Raw genomic sequence first — 7,281 nt, 5'->3', positions numbered from 1 at the left:
TCATCTTCCTCCTTAGCCAGTGTCCCTATCCAGTACATGTGTGTGCAGAGCACGCCTACACGCCTACACACACACACACACACACACTTTCCTTGTCAGTGTTGTCTGCCTGCCAGCACTGGAGTGGAAGCTTCCTGAGGCCAGACACCGTGTCCTTTGCTCACCACTGTACCCTCCGCCTCCAGAACAGGACCAAGTCTCTAGGAGGAGTTCCAGAAAACGTGTTAAATAAATAGCTGCTTCCACGGGAGGTTGTTCCTGTCAGGAACAACCTGCAAGTCACGTTCTCACAGGTCTGCGTGCTTCTACTGAGTGCTCGCCTGTCCCCAGCTGCTTGTCATTGTTACCCTCTTCCTGTCACACCCTCCTCGGCCCCCTCAGAGATGCTGCCAGTTTCTATAAAGAGAAAGACGAGGATCAGTGTCTGACTGCACCCACAGCCCGGGAGGGACCCGAGCTGAGCAACCCCGGTCCTCCAGCCTCGTGTCCCCCCAGACTCCCCCCACCGGCAGGCTGCTGTCGCCGCCCGCTGACCACTCTACTCGGCACAGAGCTGGTCCTCAAAACCATTTTGTGGATGAGAACATAGTTCCCTCCTATCACACACCTGGGCTGTTCCAGCCAGACCTCTGGGGCACCGCGGCCGCACCAACCCGGCTCATCCACACCTCTGGCGGCTCCCCTCCTGCAGTGCGGACCGACACCTTCGGGAAGTTTCCCTCACCCCCCCCCACCCCCACTGGAATTCCTTGGCCCCCAACGCGCGCGCGCGCGCGCGCACACACACACACACACACACACACACACACTCAATCACTCACGCACGCTCCCCCCTCCCAGCGTTCCTTTCAGAGCACCTTCCGTCAACTGAAATTAGCAAATAAGGTCTTCAAGCTCGGCGGTGCCAGTTTACAGATGGAACCGCGGGAGCTTAATGTGCGCTTGTCTTCAGGGGACAGCTAGTCACCAGCAGAGGGGGAACAAGAAGAAAAACCTACCTGTCAGGAGGTCTCCTTCCTCCACACCCTGAGACCCCCCTTATCAGCCCCTCGTGGCTTCCTGGAAGGAGAGATGTGAGGCTGGTCTCCCCCGCGGGGAAGGGCACTTCCTGGCTGGAGCCGGGAGGGGTCTCGGGACCCCTGGGACCCAGGAGAAAGCAGGTCAGGTCAGCAGGCCCAGAACCAATTCTGGCTCTTGCTCTCTCCTGGGGTCTCTCTGGCTGAGTCCAACCGACCCGGCTCAAGAAGCCACTCTCTCTGTCCACCTCAGGGCCACTACGCGAACTGTGACTTGGTTACCCTCGGGCCATCCGCCTGGCCTGGTTCGGTCATCTGTCGTGGGGGGTGAGGGTGAGGGCAGAGTTGGGAGGATTTCCAGCTCAGGTGTGCCTGTCCCTTCGGCTGCTGGGCCCATGGACTCCAGGCCACCCCCCCACCACCACCTCCTCCCTCCTTTCCCTCCTAGATGTAAGGAGAAGGGGATCTGAGCACTTGTCCACAGTCTCCCAGGGCAGGGCCTGTTTTAGGAACTCCACAACAGAAAGAGCCATTTAAAAGTAAGCCAGAACACAAAGCACTCTTGGCTCTGATGATTAATATTCATGGAGGTCTGTCTCCATTTGTAACTCCCAGGGCGTCCAGGAGCAGGCACAGTTTACAAGCATCAGATTCAAACCCATCATTAGGGCCATTACAGCCAGGAACGCACGAATGCCTTATAGAGGCGCGGTGCTGAGCCCAGAAGCCAAGCTGGGGAGGGAGAGCCCTACCTCTCTCTGCACTCCCTCAAGAAGCCCCGTGGTTCGCTGCCAGCAGCCCTGCGCTCTCGCCAGAGCCCCAGGTGGGCTCACGAGAGGCCACTTGGAGCACCCCCTCCTCATCCCAGCACCTCCTTGGTGATCCCCACCCTCACCCCATATTATCCACGGCCTCCCATTGACAGGCACCCAGCCTTCTCCCTGGATAAGCTGACATACAGCTGCTCCATGCACCCCCTGGAGCTGCCTACTCCTTCTCCGCCGCTGAGGAGAGTCGCCAGAGTGGTGACAGTGACCTGGTTGCACAGACTAGTCTGAATGGACTCCAACTTCTTTTAAAGCAAATGGGAGTATGTCTGAAATATTTCATAATTTTAAAAACATCATTGCTTACTTGGGTTCTTTTTTTTAAGATTTTATTTATTTGAGAGAGAGAGAACATGAGCGGTGGGGCAGGGGCTAGGAGCGGTGGCAGAGGGAGAAGCAGACTCCCCGCTGAGCAAGGAAACTGATGCCAGGCTTGATCCCAGGACCCTGGGATCATGACCTGAGCTGAAGGCAGATGCTTAACCGACTAAGCCACCCAGGTGCCCCCTGACTTGGGTTCTTAAACGTTTTTGTAGCTGCTCATTTGGGACACAACTCACAAAGTTGAAGCCTCACAGTTAGGTTGAGAAAGATGCTAGGGAGGATTTCTGTGCCCCAAGGACAGACAAGAGACAGCCAGGCTGCATTCATGCTTGTGAGCCTCATACTCACTAGATGCTAGTGATAAAAAAAGAACGAAGACAGTGCCTGCCCTTGGTGGGGGGGGGGCACCCTACTGAAGTGTGAAGTTTGGTGGGAGGTGTCTCCTCATCCCGCAACCATACGTAATTCAAGTTAAGCAATGTTGTGCCATAAAATAACAAATAACAAAATGCAAGTCTCGGCTACAAATCAGATAGCTACTTGGATGGGAGCTCTGGCCTTGCTAGATGCACCTCTTTTTTCAGTAATCCACTGCTGGTCTAGACTGTGGGATTGCTGAGGGCAAGCCTGGGGGTTTCAAGGCCCTGTGAATCATAGCAGGTCACCTCACCCAGCGCCTGGCGTGTGCCATGTATTCCTTATTTCTTTGGGAAATAGAGTTGAACTGATTGTTCCTGAGTGGTTGGAGTTGATGTTGGGAGGGGAGATGGGCTGAGAAACCCCCTCCCATCAGAAGTCCATTTTTTTCTCATCTCTGGTGGTGCCGAGGGGCTGTGAGGAAGTGGGCAGTTACAGAGGGGCTCCTGTCTTTAAACACCCCCTGGCACATATGAGGGGCACTTCTTATCAAGGGATGATCAAGGTGGCTGGGTTCACCATTGACCACTGACTGCCACAGCTCAGTCTGAAGCAGGACCAGATTCAACCTCTTTACCCACCCACCTGCTTTCCTACTTTTTGTGGCTTCATATCTTTGAGTCTTGAAGGCTTTTGAACAACTCAAGCCTCCTCCTAAGGAGGCAGTGCCTTAAGCTCTTATTTATTTATTTATTTATTTATTTATTTATTTATTTATTTATTATTTTTTTGCCTTAAGCTCTTACTAACTTACACGTTAGGTACAATAACTTCAGCCGGAGTTAGAAGAAATAGAAGTGGGCACAAGATAGCACGACAAATAGTGTAGGTTGGCTGACCCAAACTCCATTTCCAAAGCTGCCCTTTCCCATGGGGGGTGGGTAGACCATGAAACAGTTCTACTTAAGGAGACAAAGAAGGAACTCTGCTGTGAGGTTCTTGATCCTTTCTCCATTCTTCTTGTTGTGAATAAGAATTTGATGGCTGGTACTTCAGCAGCCATTTTGTAGTTATGAGGGAATGGTCAGGAGAACCTCGGAGGCTTGAGCCCTGACTTCTGAAGCCCTGACTGCATGGTGCCACTGAATCTAGACCTACTGAGAGAAATTAACCCCTAATTAAGCCTCTATTATGTGTTTCCATTATTTTCAACTGAAACATTACTGACACATAAACATAGATATTGTTTGTAGGAGAAGCACTCCCACAGCCATGCTTGCCTATAGGATCCCCAAATAGCTATTTCCAAAATAGTTTCTGAATTCAGACCTGCTGGATAAAGGGCAGGGTCCCAAGTGACTCAGATCCCTACCTTCAGACTGGTTTCCAGAGCAGCTTGGTATCCTGGGTGCCAGGGACATAGTTGGTGCCCAAAGATGTATGGCTATGAAGCAACACTAGGACTGTTATGGTTTGGCTTCTGAGCAGTGCCCTGTTTAATAGCTATTGTATCACTTACTTTCTCATCTTGCAGTTGTTGAAGGGAGATACGGAGACCACGGCAAGAATTCTTAAAAATCTTCTTCTCTTCTTACAACGATTTCCTTCACACTCTGGGGTTCATTTTCTCTTGCCCCGATCTCTTGGGGTTGGGGGGAGGGACAGTCTACATTTACCCCTGAGTGTGACTGTGGCCCCTGTCCCTGTAGGTCCTTCTTCCCTATGCCCCCCGTAGGCAGGCAGGCCAGCCTTTCCCAGTGGGCGGGGGGAAGACTGTGCCACAGGACAGAGCCAGAATTCTCTCCGTGGTGGCAGGAGGCGGCCAACAGGAGCTCGCCTCCACTAACTGTGCAGGAGGCAGGAAAGGAGGGGCAGAGAAGGGGAGGAAGGAGGGGGTTCTGTTCTTCCAGTGATGCATCGTGTGCCCTGCAGCAGGCCACCTCCGCACCCTGGCCTTCTGCGTCCTTTCCCTTAAAACCAGGCGTCAGGGGGCGCCTGGGTGGCTCAGTCATTAAGCGACTGCCTTTGGCTCAGGTCATGATCCCAGGGCCCTGGGATCGCGCCCCGCATTGGGGTCCCTGCTCCGCGGGAATCCTGCTTCTCCCTCTCACACTCCCCCTGCTTGTGTTCCTGCTCTCTCTCTCTGTAAAATAAATAAATAAAATCTTAAAAAACAAAAACAAAAACAAAACACCAGGCATCAGGCTGGCTCATAGCTAAGGGCCCATTCCGATTTTTCAGTGCCTGGCTTTATCTCATGGGAGTCCCCTCCGACTTGATCTCCTTTGTCTTTTCAGCTTCTCCATAGATTTCCAAAGTCACGCGAGGACTGTATCTTTGAGAAGGGTGAGGGGGTGACTGCTAGCAACTGGGTACGTTGAAAGGAAGGAAGGGCTGGGATTTGAGCCTGGGGCATCTGGTGCCAAGCCCAAGGCTGGCTCCGCCGTGCCCTGCTCGTGGCTACCAGGGTCCTCTCCCACCTCCTGGGCACTTCCTTGTCCACAGGCACATGGCACCTGCAGGCACTCTTTCATCCTATCCACAGCTCTCGGGACAGGTCGAGAAAAGTGACAGAGACAGCATGGTGCCGGCTTTGGTGTTGGACTGAGTGGAGCCAAGTCCTGGCCCCTCCATTTACTGTGTGACTTAGGGCAAGTTCCTTGACTTCTCTGTGCCTCCTCCTTATCTGTAAAACGGGGCATGCCTACCTCGTGGCACTCTTGAGGACCATGACATGGAAAGGCATGCAGAGCAGCACCGTAAGCCTCTGTGGGTTCGAGCTACAAGTTGATGGATGATGCGCAGCCTTGAGCTCTCGTCGTCGTTTCTCCTGAGGTCTGGGCTTCGCTTTCCCAGCAAGCTTCTCTGGGGAGAGAGGGAGGGATGCTGGTCTTTGCCACAGGCACCCCGGGACTGCAGGGGTAGGAAGTGCGATATTCCACAGGAACACGGAGGCTGAGCCTCTGACAGGCCAGAGATGGGCAATCTCTTTTACAAAGCAAAACAGCCACCTTTTGAAGGCTTATCACACAAGCTCTCATCCCCAGAAGGGAAAATGCTCTGCAAAAATGCATTTTAGAAAAGCCGTAAGGTGGCCTGTGGGGCCTTGTTTAAGTAACCGATTTATCTTGGTTATCCTATCTAATCCAACTTGTCAAAATTTCCATGAGACAATTTAGGAGGAAAATGATAGACAGGAGGAGGGCCAGAGTGGGGCCTGGGAGGCATTTCCTGCTCCTTCTGTGACAACTGGAGTGAGGACATCCCAGGCCGGGCCCCCTGAGGTCAGCAAGGTGGGGTCTGTCAACTGCGCATTCACGCCATAGTCGCTGGGTGCCCGCTGGGTGCCAGCCAGGGGACAAGGCTATTGACCCTCACAGAGCTCACAGTCCCATGAGAGGAAACAGAAAGGAAGGAACAGGTGCCAAGACCCCCGTTAATAAATGCTCTAGGGGAAGGCTGAGGAGCTCAAGCCACTCAAAAATGGCCTGGGGGAAGGGGGTGGCTTTCTGAAGAGGTGTCCCCTGAGGAACCAAGACCTGGAAAAGAAGAGGGAGTGACCTCAGGGAAATCTGGGGGAAGAGTTTTCCAGACCCAGTGAGTGGCAAGTGCTAAGACGCAGAGGCAGAAATAAGCCTGTGGGGCTGAGGCAGCGACTGCAGGTGGGTAGATGAGCACGTTCCCCCACCCCCCGCCCAAGATTGGGGCAGGGCAGCTTCCAGAGGACAGTGTCCCTTCAGAGACAGGCTCTGTGCTGTGACCACCCCCTCCTTCTTCAGCCTCCCCCTCTGTACAGGGTCCTTCCCTCTGTCTCTAATTATCCTCCAATGTCCCACCCCCAGAGAAGCAAAAACAATAACCAAATCACTTCACTTTTGCCTCTGCTCTATTTCCCTTCCCCTTATGGCCACACTTCCTGAAAATGCTGCCCGCCCCCTGGATCTCTGTTCCTCGTCCCTTCCCCTCCAGCCCCCCACCCCACCCTCAGGCCAGGAAGCAAGCAGTGGACAGCAGGGTGGCATCGGGCAGGTGCCTTGCAGGCTTGCTTCCTCAGCCCCTCACCTTCTGGAATGTTCCTCCTAACCATGGCTCAGCTGCCTCCACCTGCCTCTGCCCGGTATCCAGCACTCTTACCAGAATGCATCGCGGTGTATGGTACATGCCCTATCTCTGCCACCCAGCCCCGCCACCGCTGGCTTGTCAGTTCTGTGACAGGGACGCACATCCGAGTCTCTAGCATTGTTTCTGGCACACAGTAAGTGCTCAAAAAATGTTCACTGAATGAACAGCCTCTCTGCTTTAGGAGCTTGCCTCATATTGGAAGAGACAAGCTGCAAACACATTGTTACAAATGCAAGGGGCCAAGTATCAGAAGTGGTCGGATCCTACTGGGGCGCCTGCCTGCCGGGTGCGAGAAGGAACTGCAGCCCGTGAGTTTGGCATGAGCTGGGCCTGCTCCGGGAGTGAAACCCCGGCTTCTAGGTGAAGCTGCCTGTTGGTGGCATGCCTCAAACGTTCCTGAGGGCACACAGCATGGGCAGCTGGTTAATGCTCTGTCAGTCCTTCGAATGTAAATGTATCTGTTTGTATGAATAAATATACAATTCAGCAGTTCCGTATGACACAGACAGAAAATGACCTGATGGCACAGCCCATCTGGAACTGCAGCACTGTCTTTTCAGTGTAGGTCCAGGACTTGCTTTTATGATAAATAAAGTCCATGTCACAGGCTGGGGGCTTGCTTTCCTGCCCCGGAT

The 7,281-nt window shown here is 53.5% G+C and overlaps 1 long non-coding RNA gene across 1 annotated transcript; it reads left to right on the top strand.

Moving 5' to 3' along the window:
- Nucleotides 1-873: 873 nt before the first annotated feature.
- LOC141373952 (uncharacterized) lies at nt 874-2,156 on the top strand. Its single transcript, XR_012380403.1, has 3 exons — nt 874-1,073; nt 1,685-1,839; nt 1,942-2,156. It is a non-coding gene; the product is annotated as an uncharacterized lncRNA (long non-coding RNA).
- Nucleotides 2,157-7,281: the final 5,125 nt, after the last annotated feature.

The sequence above is a fragment of the Callorhinus ursinus genome, unplaced genomic scaffold (genome assembly GCF_003265705.2).
Source record: "Callorhinus ursinus isolate GAN/ISIS: 27379988/994484 unplaced genomic scaffold, GSC_fseal_2.0 scaffold13, whole genome shotgun sequence".
Classification (NCBI taxonomy): Eukaryota; Metazoa; Chordata; class Mammalia; order Carnivora; family Otariidae; genus Callorhinus; species Callorhinus ursinus.
Note: the sequence above shows the minus strand (reverse complement) of the source record. Positions and strands in the feature narration are given on the sequence as shown.